Here is a 16,582-nt window from a genome sequence, read left to right as displayed (position 1 = left end):
GTGAATGTGCAAACATAGTTATGCAGAAAAAGTAGTACGTTTGCACCACGTTATCACTTTCCTACTATTACGAAAAAATCAACTGCCCTTAATTATCTGAAAGCAGTCGCAAGTTTGATGAGACAAGTCATCACAGCATCGGTATAAACATAATGTTTCCACTGCTCAGAGAACATTATGTCTAAACTGAAATGCTTATATCATCGCAGGTAACATTACAGGTAGAAAGCTATGTGCATAGTATTGAGGACTAACACAGAATGGACTGATAAAACAGCTCAGGCGCTGACACCATAAGGGCATAAGGCACACCATCGACAATTTTGCTACTGTGTTGTATATGGATACTCCTGAGATTTGTTGATCTTATGGTGAACCGGCTTTATCTTTATCTGTAGGCTCATATTGTATACAGGGTGTTACAAAAAGGTACGGCCAAACTTCCAGGAAACATTCCTCACACACAAATAAACAAAAGATGTTATGTGGACATGTGTCCGGAAACGCTTAGTTTCCATGTTAGAGCTCATTTTAGTTTCGTCAGTATGTACTGTACTTCCTCGATTCACCGCCAGTTGGCCCAATTGAAGGAAGGTAATGTTGACTTTGGTGCTTGTGTTGACATGCGACTCATTGCTCTACAGTACTAGCATCAAGCACATCAGTACGTACCATCAACAGGTTAGTGTTCATCACGAACGTGGTTTTGCAGATGCGAAGTTGGCAGATGCACATTTGATGTATGGATTAGCACGGGGCAATAGCCGTGGCGCGGTACGTTTGTATGGAGACAGGTTTCCAGAACGAAGGTGTCCCGACAGGAAGACGTTCGAAGCAATTGATCGGCGTCTTATGGCGCACGGAACATTCCAGCCTATGACTCGCGACTGGGGAAGACCTAGAACGACGAGGACACCTGCAATGGACGAGGCAATTCTTCGTGCAGTTGACGATAACCCTAATGTCAGCGTCAGAGAAGTTTCTGCTGTACAAGGTAACGTTGACCACGTCACTGTATGGAGAGTGCTACGGGAGAACCAGTTGTTTCCGTACCGTGTACAGCGTGTGCAGGTACTATTAGCAGCTGATTGGCCTCCACGGGTACACTTCTGCGAATGGTTCATCCGACAATGTGTCAGTCCTCATTTCAGTGCACATGTTCTCTTTACGGATGAGACTTCATTCCAACGTGATCAAATAGTAAATTTTCACAATCAACATGTGTGGGCTGACGAAAATCCGCATGCAATTGTTCAATCACGTCATCAACACAGATTTTCTGTGAACGCTTGGGCAGGCATTGTTGGTGATGTCTCGATTGGGCCCCGTGTTCTTCCACCTACGCTCAATGGAGCACGTTATCACGATTTCATACGGGATACTCTACCTGTGCTGCTAGAACATGTGCCTTTACAAGTACGACACAACATGTGGTTCATGCACGATGGAGCTCCTGCACATTTCAGTCGAAGTGTTCGTACGCTTCTCAACAACAGATTCGGTGACCGATGGATTGGTAGAGGCGGACCAATTCCGTGGCCTCCACGCTCTCCTGACCTCAACCCTCTTGACTTTCATTTATGCGGGCATTTGAAAGCTCTTGTCTACGCAACCCCGGTACCAAATGTGGAGACTCTTCGTGCTCGTATTGTGGACGGCTGTGATATAATACGCCATTCTCCAGGGCTGCATCAGCGCATCAGGGATTCCATGCGACGGAGGGTGGATGCATGTATCCTCGCTAACGGAGGACATTTTGAACATTTCCTGTAAAAAAGTGTTTGAAGTCACGCTGGTACGTTCTGTTGCTGTGTGTTTCCATCCCATGATTAATGTGATTTGAAGAGAAGTAATAAAATGAGCTCTAACATGGAAAGTAAGCGTTTCCGGACACATGTCCACATAACATATTTTCTTTCTTTGTGCGTGAGGAATGTTTCCTGAAAGTTTGGCCGTACCTTTCTGTAACACCCTGTATATGAACATTCGTGAAAGCTATCTCATCGACTACTCGGACATTCATTTCCATATGGGCTCAAAGCACAAAGCATAATTATGTTCCTCTGAACTGCTCAATTGATGTCCAGGGTTGCCAACATAATTTAGTGCGTATATCACGTAAGTGATACCAGTTCTTCGTAGTCAGAAGTATAGCGGCAGTATTATCTGAACCTCAAGCCAAAGAATACGCTTAATTAAAATTATAACGCGGATCATGAAATGTTGGAATAGCTCATAATTCTGTGTATGGTACATTTACATCGAAGCGCCGAAGAAACTCCTACGGATATGCACATTCAAATACAGAGAAATGTCTTATATAGGCGCTGCCGAGCGCTGCGCCTTATTCTAAATGTTTACAACACGTGTGTGGCGCAGTCGATAGATCGGTTACTGCTGCGACAACGGCACGTTATCACGATTTAACCCAGTTTGAACGTGGTGTTATAATCGGCGCACGAGCGATGGGACACAGCATCTCCGAGGTAGCGATGAAATGGGTATTTTCCCCTACCACCATTTCACGAGTGTATTAATATCAGGTATCCCGTAAAACATTAAACTTTCGACATCGCTGCGGCCGGAATCTTGCAAGAACGGGACCAACGGCGATTGAAGAGAAGCGTTCAACGTGACAGAAGTGCAACCCTTCCGCAATTTGCTGCTGATTTCAGTGCTGGGCCATCTAATGTCAGTGTGGGAACTATTCAACGAAATATCGTCGATATCAGCTTTTGGAGCTGAAGGCTCACTCTTGTATCCTTGATGACTGCATGATACAAAGCTTTACACCTCGCCTAGGCCTGTCAAAACCGACATTGGGCTGCTGATGAATGGAAACATGTTGCCTGATCGGATGAGTCTCGTTTCAAACTGTATCGTGAGGATGGGCGTGTACGGGTATGGAGACAACCTCATGAATCCATGGACCCTGCATGTCAGCAGGGAACTGTTCAAGGTGGTGCAGGTTCTGTAATGGTGTGGGGTGTGTGCAGCTGGAGTGATATGGGACCCCTGATACGTCTGGATACGACTCTGACAGGTGACACGTGCGGGAAGTGTCCTGTCTGAGCACCTGCATCCATTCGTGTCCATTGTGCATTTCGACGTACTTGGGGAATTCCAACAAGATAACCTCACAGTCCATAACTGGTACAGAGTGGCTCCATGAACACTCCTGAGTTTAAACACTTCCGCTGGCCGCCAAACTTCCCAGATATGAACATAATTGAGCTTATCTTTGATGCCTTGGAACTTCAGAAGGGATCTCCACCGCCTCGTACTCTTACGGATTTATGGACAGCACTGCAGGATTCATGGCGTCAGCTGCCCGCAGCACTACTTCAGATGTTAGTCGAGTCCATGCCGTGTCGTGTTGCAGCACTCCTGCGGGCTCACGAGGGCCGTACACGATATTAATCACGTGTACCAGGTTTTTTGGCTCTTCAGTGTAGTATCTTCTTTTTATTCTGATTCTAGTTTCACATTAATTGCAGACTTTACAATTGTCAAAAGACACTATCGACGCTAGATTGTAAATAAATAATTTGCGAATTAACATTAACAAATTGGTTTGTATTTATTGTTAGTTGATATTTCATTAAATGGGCACATTTTTTATTATGAAATACAGGATGTTGGTACTTCATTAAAAATGAATCAGTCCTATGACACTGGTTTTATGTTGACAAACAACTATTTTTCTCAAAATTTTGTGCTGTGCTTTAAGCCATTATAGTTTTCAGTGCGTCAATCATGAAAATCGTGTCACAATTGCGTTAGTCTAAAAAACGTTAGAATATCCACGAATTTTTGAGTAAAAATGAGGGCGTGATCGATTTTATGCAGAAGGTATCAAAGAATTTGTAAATTTTCGTTAACACAGCAGGTACTCTGACACACATCGTTTCAGCAAACATTCATTTCTCAGAAGAATATGAGAAATTTGCGTTAATAGTTATTAATTACGAAAAAGATTATCTTAGCATTCTTTGCAAATAGTAACATCCACACAAAAAGCTGTAGAGGTCAATTGAAATACCAGATAAACTGTTTATGTTTACAAATAAATATCTCTCTCTCGGGTTTATTATATTCTGCTGAAGTTCACTTTCAGTATGTTTCAGTAACGTTTCTTTTAACATCTGGTAATTCATTCTGCTCTTTTTTAGTTTTCAATTTTCTTTTTTTCGTCAAATCAGAAATTTTTGAAAGCTTAGGAAGCTATAATAATGAATGTGGTTGAGAATATAAAGAGAGTTTTTTCTGAAAAAAGTTTAGAAAACAAAGTTCATTCATTTAGAAAGCCTGCCTTCGCTGTGTCACCATATAAAAACAGTTGCACTGCCTTACATAGTTTTCCCACCAATGCTGCCATTCCTCATTTGTAAACTCACGTTGTCCTGTATTCCTAAAACAGCTGAGGTAACCAAAGTTATCGTCATGCTCCCACTTGCAGCTCAGACTGGAAGTTACTGCAGGATCTTTAGTGAAGACGTGTGACAGCCCACAGCAGTAGTCATTACTTGGAGCCTGCCCAATATTCGTTACGTTGGGCGGTCTGAAAAGACACGGAGGACAGAGGCCATTCAGTTGGGATGCGTGTTTCAAAACCTTCACCATAGTGGTACACAGTAGCACTCACTGGAGAGAGAACATATGAGAAGTCTGCCATCTCAGGTGGCAATCGCTGCTACATACTGGGGAGTACACATATACCCATCGCACCTGCAGTATGCCTTTCATCCAATCATCCAGTCTCACGAGGCATACCCAAGTGCGGACTGGCGAGAAGCCATAGAAATGTGGTGTGTGTTTCAAAGCTTTTGCTGACTGTTGCAGTTGGAGGGTGCATTCACTTGCTTGTCATCGAGGGAGAACTCACAAATGTCATATGTAAGAAACCTTTCATGAAACGTTGTGTCTTTACAACGTGTTGAAGTGTATATACTGTAGGGATTATTGTAGAAGCTTGCCGAAAAGCAAGAAGAGCGTGCCAGACTCAGAGGCAGAGCCTTGCTATTGACGAAAATACTTTACTGGAATTGACTCTCCGGGACCAACTCACTACCTACCCTCAAGGCTTAGATTCTTTCACTTCAGCTCCCGATCAGAAAGAATGCAATACTGTACTCAGTTTAGACGCCACACAGAGTCGAGGTTGGTGATAAATCTTTCTGTTGTGCAGGTAAAATGAAAGCACACATTTGTCTGTGTATGATGATAAATGTATGACATTGGTGGGTTGCCGCAATTGCTGGCCTATCTGTAGTGTACGACAAAGCGTGCTGCCTGAAATCGACAGGTGTCTTGCCACATCTACCACTAATGACATCTTTCGATGAGAAGCTGCGTGCTGGTGCTTAAAATATCTACCGCAATCGCTACACCTGTGTGAGAGGTCTACTGAATGGATTGCTTGCTGCACGTTGTTTCAGATGAGCAGGGAAAACTAATGACATGTCACTCTCGTGATTCGCATTTGTGCTTCCCATGTCTGTGACTGTTTGTTGACATCTGGGTAAGTCGACATCTTTTGAAATGGATCGATAGCATCTGTCGGCATCACCTCTTTCAGGCTGCTAAACATACTTTCCTGGAATTCGACAGTAGAAAAAGGAAGAGAAGGAAAAGTAGTAGGTGAATATAGACTGGGAGTAAGCAATGAAAGAGGAAGCCACCTGGTAGAATTTTCCACAGAGCATAACTTAATGATTGCTAACACTTGGTTTAAAAAAATCATCAAAGAAGATTGTGCATGTGGAAGAGACCTGGAGACATCTGGAGTTTTCACATTGATTATAAAATTGTAAGACAGAGATTTAGGAACCAGGTTTTAAATTGTAAGACATTTCCCAGGGCAGATGTGGATTTTGACCACAGTTTATTGGTCATGAAATATTGGTTAAAACTGAACAACCTGCGGAAAGGTAGGTGTTTAAGGAAATGGGACCTGGATAAGTTGAAAGAAGTAGAGGTTCTAGAGAGTTTCAGGGAGTGTAAGTAGGCTGTTTAGGTTTTTATATTGGTAACACCACGTAGCGCTCTGTATGAAAATCACTGCCTAGTTTGCATTGTTGTCTGCCATTGTAGTGTTGGGCAGTTGGCTGTTAACAGCGCATAGCGTTGCACAGTTGGAGGTGAGCCGCCAGCAGTGGTGGATGTGGGGAGAGAAATGGCGGAGTTTTGAAATTTGTAAGACTGGATGTCATGAACTGCTATGTATATTATGATTTTTCAACACTATTAAGGTAAATACATTGTTTGTTCTCTATCAAAATCTTTCATTTGCTAACTATGCGTATCAGTAGTTAGTGCCTTCAGTAGTTTGAATCTTTTATTTAGCTGGCAGTAGTGGCGCTCGCTGTATTGCAGTAGTTCGAGTAATGAAGATTTTTGGTGAGGTAAGTGATTTGTGAAACGTATAGGTTAATTTAGTCAGGGCCATTCTTTTGTAGGGATTATTGAAAGTCAGATTCCGTTGCACTAAAAATATTGTGTGTCACTTTAGTGAATGTTAGAGTACGTTCAGTTTTGCTCAGCTGTTTGAAAAGCAAATAATGTAAGAGGATTTCCAGCACAGCAATTCATAAATTTTTGTAAGGGAACGTTTCATATGGCGACCCTGCCTGGATACCTCACTGGAATCTTCTGATTTTTTTCTTGTAGTTTGTGCAATTAGTGCAGCCTTTGTTTATGGCTAGTGCATAATCGTAGAGAGAATTTCCTTTGCAGTTGCAGTCTTTCATTCTTGTATAGTAAAACAGTTGTGGCATGTATGTAGATTTGCACCAAGTATTTCGCAGCTGTGCTTGCAATTAACTACATATTATTTTCAGTGCTATGTTAATGTGTTCTCTTATTGTTGCTCTTCAAATTGTGCTTTTCTGTGTTGTCGTGTGAAATATTGTGACAATAATGGCGTGTGAAAAACGTAACACTAGGCTCCAAAGTAAACTGAGAAATAATAGTGACGACGAGTGCAGCTTATCAGCACCACTGTCTAATGAATTAATAGATATTCATAGTAGTAATTTGGTAATTGTGCATAGGGAAATGGAGCTGGTGGCAAATTATGGCGTAGACAGTGAAACAATTAGAGAACAGGGAAGCATTATCAATCGATCGGTCGGCATTAGCTCGCCTCAGGAATCCAGAATGACAGGACACACTCTCGCAAATACTGTAGATTCAGGTTTTAGGTCCTCACCGTTTTCTCAAACAAGTCAAGACACATTTTCTGCTTGTCAAAATGTGAATGTTGCCGGTGCAAATTCACTGCAGAAAAGCACTGAGGAACATGTTTCAGACACCAGTGCATTGTTATTACAATTAATACAACAAATGGGACAAACACAGCAAAAGCTTCAAAAGTTAGACACAATGGAACAAAATCCTAGGAAGTTAGACACCACGCTTGAACAAATGCGTGAAGATTTAACTACTGAGTTACAGAACATTGAATCGGAAAGTCAAAAGTCTGTAATGACGTAAAAACACAAATTTGTGAGCATTTTCAACCTATTTTTTCGCTGCATGGAAATGCATTACAGAATCACGAAGCAGCCATAAAAGAACTGCAAACTGTTGTTCATGAAAATCATGAGACCTTGCAAGCTAAAATTGACTCAGTTGCATCTACCGATTCGGTTACGCAACTTGCAAAAACTCAGGAAAGCTTAAAGGACACAGTAGATACTCTGAAAATTGGTTCAGAAAGACACATGGAAGAAATTAGTTCATTATCACAGGAAGTAATTGAACTTTCGGATCAGCTAAATAATTTATCTACGAAGGTAGATGATAATCTGAATGACACAAAACCGGTAGTCTTTAATGACACAGAAAAGTGCGAACAAATTAGGAAATTCAGACAAAATCAGAATCAAATTAATGTGCAACACCAAAGAGAAATCCGGGAAGTACAAGATCAGCTGACACAGATAATACAGGAATTACGTTTTTCAGAGGACACTCGCGCTCCAACACTGGAAGAGGGACTTAGAAATATGGAACAGCCACAAAATAATAGCACAGGGCATTTCGGAAATTATGAAATAAATTGGCAAGGTGCACCGAATTTTGAGATGGAACCGCCGACACGACGTAACAATGACCGATATGTGACTCGCCGACACGGTGATTTTGACTATAAGCTGTTCATTACTACACGTAAATTCAAAACATTTAAGAATTCCGGCAACGACATTCATCCACAAGCGTGGCTTCATCAATTCTATCATTGTTTTCCTCCCAACTGGTCATTAGAGCACAGATTAGAATTTATGTGTGGCTATTTAGAGAATGAACCAGCTGTAAGAATGCGATCGGTCATTCATGATTGTCACAGTGAAGGAGAATTTTACCATGCCTTCCTCTCAGCATATTGGTCTCAAGCTACACAAGACCGAGTAAAATATAGCATCATAATGATGAAACATTTCGAACAATCTGAATTTTACAGTCTTGTGAAATATTTTGAAGACATGTTGCACAAGAATCAGTACCTGTCAAACCCATAGAGCCCCTCAGAACTCATCTGCAAATGCTTAATCAAATTGCCTGAACATTTACGACATATTATTTTGGCAGGACGTTGCAAAGACGACATTGAAGCTTTTCAGGGACCCTTACAAGAATTAGAAATTGACACTGATAATCGCGGGACGCGAAAACAGGAGCACAACAATTACAGGTCACATCCGTCACAATTCCGCGATGAAAGAAATAATAACTGGACACGACAAGACTATTCTCACAACACAAATCGTCACCAAAACAGACACCACCGGTATTACAACCGTTGGCACAGTAGTAATAATTACAGAGAAAGATCGCATTTCCGTAGTAATGAATATAACAGAGACAATCATAGAAACAGACAATATGGCAACCAGAACTATTATTATCACGGGAGACAGAATAACTTCAGACGCAACGGTCCACCGTGCAGTGATAATTCAGGGAGAAATTCTCCACCACTTAACCGACAAGAAAGAAACTACAGGAATTATCAACATGACGACGGACGATATAATCGTAACGACAGACTTGAATTGCTTCAGAACTGGCGAGATTCAAACAGAGCAGGGCACTCTTGACAAGGTGAATTTGTAGAAGTTAGGTCTCCTAATCCTAATAACGACGCGCGCCAACAAAGAGACAGAGAATGACTCGCACCGCAGGCAGCCACGCGCGCCGGCTGGCTCAGAGAAAAATAACATATATGCTAACCTTGAAAAAATTTTAGCATTCCTTACCGATGTATACAACATGATAATTGCTTTGAAGTTAACTCTGAGCACTAGGAAGAGTAAAGGCTTGTACCACATTTCACATGTAACACCGTTTATTGAAAGATATCTGCTTTTTAACTTAGTCTTTGCCATAAAATTTTTCACTTCACACTACTAGTACAATTTGTCACACTGAGAAACTGTTAACATGCAACAATGTTTTGAAGGTAACTATCCAGTCTAGAACCTAGGGAACATACTTAGACAGTATTTACGAGTGCATTGTTATAGTGAACAGACGACACAGTGTTATTGTGTGTGTACATTCTTGTTTGTTAGATGCACAATTACGTAACGACTATAAGGCTCACATACTTAGAACATATACAGGTACTACTAATGAGATTTTACTACAACATTTTGGTTTACTTGAAAATACATTATGGATTTAAAGTGCTTTCTGAGAGATACCAGACGACACAGTGGTTAGTTTATTTGACATCTACATGACTATATCACGATGCTACTAATATGTGACACAATTTACATTGTTGCTTTTGCGGTGTATCTGTTTTATATCTGCACAGTTTTTCTGAACTCTTCTGGAAGGTAAAACATGTTTTAATAATAACTTTTGTGGAATAGCTACAATGAGACAGCCTTTTCCGTAGCACAACAATACATTACATTATAGTACTTTCTTGATCACGGCAAGGTACGTAATAACTACGATATCTATACGCAAAGAATCTCACTTTCGTTCATGATGAGGTAAGTACATTGACTTCAGCAGAACTTTGCTTACGGAGGATGATAACTACTACACTCCCACAGAATTATCTTACAGCAAGACGCACATTTAGCGCTACAGGACAAGCAGTTGAGTGATTAATTTTGTACTTGAACCATTTATTTTTCAAGGTTTTTGAATTACACAGAAAGCTTTCCGTGATACATTTCATTCCATTGCTGTAATCTGTAACACCTGAGGGTATAATTACATTAATCCTCAGGGGGGTACACGCTTACTTTGTGTACCATGTGTTTGGCAATCACAAGAAGCCCTAGCTAATATGGTATTTGCTTATACAACTTTACACATCGGTACCATATTTCTCTAACACTGAATTACACAGCTATCTGATTATTTGACAGAGAAACAAACATTCTTTTTACTACGTCAGTGACACATGTTTACGTAATTGCACAGTTGGATAACTTCACACTTATGAAATTGTATTTTGTCTGCACTGTGTTTTTGGAACCATTGTGATACTATGAGAGCTTCGAATGTCGTATTTGGTAAGGGAGCATGATTTTTAAAGTACGTTTGAGGTAGATGACACTATTGACATGAGCAGAGAATTTTTTAGGTTTTGACATTATTGCAGAAAGTTACGACGTTCGTGAGATTTGGCTGAGTTTTTATGTTATTATTATCATAACAATGTGTATTATGCTGTTGAGGTATGTTTATGATCAATAAGCTGATGTTATATGAGGAATTTGATTATGCTACATATTTATCATGGTGAAATATTGAAGAATGTCGACGAATATGTATATGTGTAATAAGGTAAGGAATAATGAGTAGTGGTTAGGGATGCTGATTTGTGAAAAAGGATGTTGGAAACCAAGAATCGTACTTTAAGAGTTATGAAATGTGTGTAAATGCATGAATGTATTACAATGCCGATGAAAAAATTTTTTTTTTTTTTTTGGCCGGCCGAAGTGGCCGTGCGGTTAAAGGCGCTGCAGTCTGGAACCGCAAGACCGCTATGGTCGCAGGTTCGAATCCTGCCTCGGGCATGGATGTTTGTGGTGTCCTTAGGTTAGTTAGGTTTAACTAGTTCTAAGTTCTAGGGGACTAATGACCTCAGCAGTTGAGTCCCATAGTGCTCAGAGCCATTTTGAAAATTTTTTGGACACTGTTATATTTATAGGATTTTGTTTCTACACATTTGTAACGCAAATTCTCGACCTGTGAAATTTTTTGTGTGAGACTGTCATTGTAGCACAAACTGCTGTCATAAATATTTTGGTAAGAAACCTAAGGGAACTTCACGTAATGCGTCGTGGGCACCCAGCTGCACGACAGTCGCCTGGAAAAAAGCCATTAGTGTGTGCCTTTCAGAGGCACAGGTGGAAAAAAAAGAGGCCATTATCCTCGCTATTGACATTTCTTTGTAGAAAGTGTCGCTAATACGACACGCTCAAACTTGAAAACATATGATTACACTGTGGAGCTCTTAATTTATGATATTTACTGAAATGCCTAGTGAAATGACGAGAAATATTTTATGTCTATAAACCTGATTATGACTACCGTCTTTCTAGTTGAGAGATTTTTTACTGCCTTATGAAATGCCATATGGCTAGCGAATGATGTTTCATGCTTTATTTTGTACATAGTTGCTTATTTTATTTGATATCTGTTTTCCAAGTGTGTTGCATCGTTGGTTTTATAAAATAAAATGAAATGCGTTTGGTAATGTGAACACTTTCTGTCGACAGATCTGTTAGATGATAATTTTATGATCCACATTCTTCGAAAAAGGAGCACTTTGAAAGGAAAGAACAATAAGAAGGGACTAATAACAGTAACTGTATACATAATTTTGTTTTCAAGTACTTGGTAATTTCTTTTGTAGAATAAATTGTGATACATCACTCTAGTATTAAGATGTGACATAGGTATTAAAAATGGCCATTTTAGTGTACTATTTTTTCTGCTTGAGCTTTGTCATGTTTAGGTATAAGTATTTGCATTTGCTGCTGCTGTGTACCAGGCATAGTGCTACTGAATTTCACTTTGCATTACTCTGTTAAGCCAGTTTTACTACTGATTTATTTTTCTTGTTGCTGCACATTGGCTCACATTAGTTGTAATGTTGCATTTTCTCTGTTAATTTAGATTTACAGCTGCTTGCTTTGCCAATTTGCATTTTTTGTCATTGCAGTTTGCATTAATTGTTTTGTGCTGCTGCATTGCCTCGTCCCTTAGTTTATGCATCTGAGCTCAGTAGATTTAAGTTAGCTTAAGATGGGGTAGGCCATCTAAGAGAACGAGTTGTGATGCATTGGAAGAAATGCATTGAGAAGCTATAAGAACATGGTTTGGCCAAAAAAGTATTTTTGAAAGAGGTTGTGAACAGAATACAGAAAGCATGCTTGGATAGGATTTTTTTTGGTGGAAACAAATGTTGAAATAAGAGGAAAGATATATGGAATGATGTTTTGTGTTGGACTGCAGTACCAAATGTTACACTGAAAACAAACCCTGTCCTTTCCTCCTGTGTGATCCCACTATGTGTTTGTGTACCCTTGTGTATTTGTTTTCTTCCTGTCTCTGTGTATGGTTTCATAGAATTTTTTTCTCTTCTAATACTAAGCTACATTCACTATGATGAGGAATACTGTTATCCTCAAATATAATTTGCATTAATAATATGTTATTTACTTTGTAAAGATGTTTAGACATTATTTATTCTGTTTTGTTTTAATGCTCATGTGTGAAGTTGATGTTTCAAAAGTTATTCTGATCTTTTATGTATGTACTCATGTCATAATTCCTGTAACACTGATGTATATGTTATTTCTATTCTTTTGTAAAGCCTGTTTTACTACAAATGTTATCTGTATTGTTATGTTCTTTAATGATGTATTTTGTACCTTTGTTATTGTATTCTTATGTTATAAAATTGTAATTGACACCAATTCATCAAATTAAGTAACTTGTAAGTTACATTTCACTGCACGCGTTTCTGTTGGTCATAGTATATGGACAATATGTGAGAAGTAGGGACTGATAGTGTTTGGACTTGTGTTAATAATTCAGCAAGGGACTGATTAACAGCATTGCTGGTTCTAAGGACAATTCCAAAAACTTTGTGCGTGCACAAGTGGTGGTTTATGGACTTACTATATTCTCCGCAAGACTCTTCGATGGTGATTGTGCACCTGCACAGTCACAACAGATGGTTGCTAGCCATCTCTACAAGAACTACAGTGGGTCTACACCTTTGATGACTCACCAATACCATTATCTCTACAAGAACTACAGTGGGTCTACACCTCTGGTGGCCCACCAATACCATACTCTCTACCAGGACTACAGTGGGTCTGCTCTGTGATGACCTACCTACCAATATTCTTCAAAACTTCGAATGACTCTGCTGTGGGTTTGCTCTGTTGTGGCCCATTATCTGTCTGCATGTCGAGAGTCAGCACTGTCTTTCCGTTGGAAGGACAACACTACTTCTTCAAGACTGCATGGAAATCCACTACTTCCGTGTGTATTTTCTTTTACTGCTCAGACTTTGAGAAAAACACTGCAATTTTACTGTGATGAATGATCAGGACTGTCTTTATGGACTGTGAGAAATTTTAGCTTTTGACCAACATTGTATCAATAAGTGTGTGCATTTGATTTCTTTGTTATTGTAATTATGAAAATTTTTTTCAAATCTATATTGGCCAGTGCCCAAAACAATTTGTAAAATTTTTGGTGGGGAGCATGGGGGCTATGTAAGTAGGCTGTTTAGGTTTTTATATTGGTAACGCCACGTAGCGCTCTGTATGAAAATCACTGGCTGTGCTGTGTGCAGTCTGTGGCTAGTTTGCATTGTTGTCTGCCATTGTAGTGTTGGGCAGTTGGCTGTTAACAGTGCGTAGCGTTGCACAGTTGGAGGTGAGCCGCCAGCAGTGGTGGATGTGTGGAGAGAAATGGCGGAGTTTTGAAATTTGTAAGACTGGATGTCATGAACTGCTATGTATATTATGATTTTTCAACACTATTAAGGTAAATACATTGTTTGTTCTCTATCAAAATCTTTCATTTGTTAACTATGCGTATCAGTAGTTAGTGCCTTCAGTAGTTTGAATCTTTTATTTAGCTGGCAGTAGTGGCGCTCGCTGTATTGCAGTAGTTCGAGTAATGAAGATTTTTGATGAGGTAAGTGATTTGTGAGACGTATAGGTTAATTTAGTCAGGGCCATTCTTTTGTAGGGATTATTGAAAGTCAGATTCCGTTGCGCTAAAAATATGTGTGTCACTTTAGTGAATGTTAGAGTACGTTCAGTTTTGCTCAGCTGTTTGAAAAGCAAATAATGTAAGAGGTTTACCAGCACAGCAATTCATAAATTTTTCTAAGGGGACGTTTCAGGAGAGCATTGGGAAACGTTTGACAAGAACAGAGGAAAAGAATACAGTAGAAGAAGAGTGGGTAGCTTTGAGAGATGAAATAGTGAAGGCAGCAGAGCATCGAGTAGATAAAATGACGAGGGCTAGTAGAAACCCTTGGGTACCACAATTGAATTTAATTGATGAAAGGAGAAAATATAAAAATGCAGTAAATGAAGTATGCGAAAAGGAATACAAACGTCTCAAGAATGAGGTCGACAGGAAGTGCAAAACGGATAAGCAGGAATGGCTAGAGGACAAACGTAAGAATGTAGAAGCATATATCGCTAGGGATAAGGTAGACACCGCCTACAAAAAAATTTAACAGATCTTTGGAGAAAAGAGAACCACTTGTATGAATACCAAGAGGTCAGATGGTAAACCAGCGCTAAGCAAAGAATGGAATGCCGAAAGGTGGAAGGAGTACATAGAGGATCTATCTATACAAGGGTGATATACACTCCTGGAAATGGAAAAAAGAACACATTGACACCGGTGTGTCAGACCCACCATACTTGCTCCGGACACTGCGAGAGGGCTGTACAAGCAATGATCACACGCACGGCACAGCGGACACACCAGGAACCGCGGTGTTGGCAGTCGAATGGCGCTAGCTGCGTAGCATTTGTGCACCGCCGCCGTCAGTGTCAGCCAGTTTGCCGTGGCATACGGAGCTCCATCGCAGTCTTTAACACTGGTAGCATGCCGCGACAGCGTGGACGTGAACCGTATGTGCAGTTGACGGACTTTGAGCGAGGGCGTATAGTGGGCATGCGGGAGGCCGGGTGGACGTACCGCCGAATTGCTCAACACGTAGGGCGTGAGGTCTCCACAGTACATCGATGTTGTCGCCAGTGGTCGGCGGAAGGTGCACGTGCCCGTCGACCTGGGACCGGACCGCAGCGACGCACGGATGCACGCCAAGACCGTAGGATGCTACACAGTGCCGTAGGGGACCGCACCGCCACTTCCCAGCAAATTAGGGACACTGTTGCTCCTGGGGTATCGGCGAGGACCATTCGCAACCGTCTCCATGAAGCTGGGCTACGGTCCCGCACACCGTTAGGCCGTCTTCCGCTCACGCCCCAACATCGTGCAGCCCGCCTCCAGTGGTGTCGCGACAGGCGTGAATGGAGGGACGAATGGAGACGTGTCGTCTTCAGCGATGAGAGTCGCTTCTGCCTTGGTGCCAATGATGGTCGTATGCGTGTTTGGCGCCGTGCAGGTGAGCGCCACAATCAGGACTGCATACGACCGAGGCACACAGGGCCAACACCCGGCATCATGGTGTGGGGAGCGATCTCCTACACTGGCTGTACACCACTGGTGATCGTCGAGGGGACACTGAATAGTGCACGGTACATCCAAACCGTCATCGAACCCATCGTTCTACCATTTCTAGACCGGCAAGGGAACTTGCTGTTCCAACAGGACAATGCACGTCCGCATGTATCCCGTGCCACCCAATGTGCTCTAGAAGGTGTAAGTCAACTACCCTGGCCAGCAAGATCTCCGGATCTGTCCCCCATTGAGCATGTTTGGGACTGGATGAAGCGTCGTCTCACGCGGTCTGCACGTCCAGCACGACCGCTGGTCCAACTGAGGCGCCAGGTGGAAACGGCATGGCAAGCCGTTCCACAGGACTACATCCAGCATCTCTACGATCGTCTCCATGGGAGAATAGCAGCCTGCATTGCTGCGAAAGGTGGATATACACTGTACTAGTGCCGACATTGTGCATGCTCTGTTGCCTGTGTCTATGTGCCTGTGGTTCTGTCAGTGTGATCATGTGATGTATCTGACCCCAGGAATGTGTCAATAAAGTTTCCCCTTCCTGGGACAATGTATTCACGGTGTTCTTATTTCAATTTCCAGGAGTGTATTTGAGGGAATTATTATGGAAATGGAAGATGAGATGTGAGATATGACACTGCGGTCAAGAACTTAATAGGGCATTGAAAGATGGAAGAAGAAACAAGGCCCTGGGTGTAGACAACATTCCGTTAGAGCTGCTGTTAGCCTCCGAAGAGCCAGCCATGACAAAGCTCTCCCATCTGGTTGGCAAGAAGTATGAGACAGGCGAAATACCCTCAGACCAAGAAGAATATAATAATTCCAATTCCAAAGAAACTAAGTGCTAATAGGTGTGAGAATTACCGAACTA

This window comes from Schistocerca americana, chromosome 5 (assembly GCF_021461395.2).
Source record: "Schistocerca americana isolate TAMUIC-IGC-003095 chromosome 5, iqSchAmer2.1, whole genome shotgun sequence".
Taxonomy (NCBI): Eukaryota; Metazoa; Arthropoda; class Insecta; order Orthoptera; family Acrididae; genus Schistocerca; species Schistocerca americana.
This window is presented reverse-complemented; position numbering follows the sequence as displayed.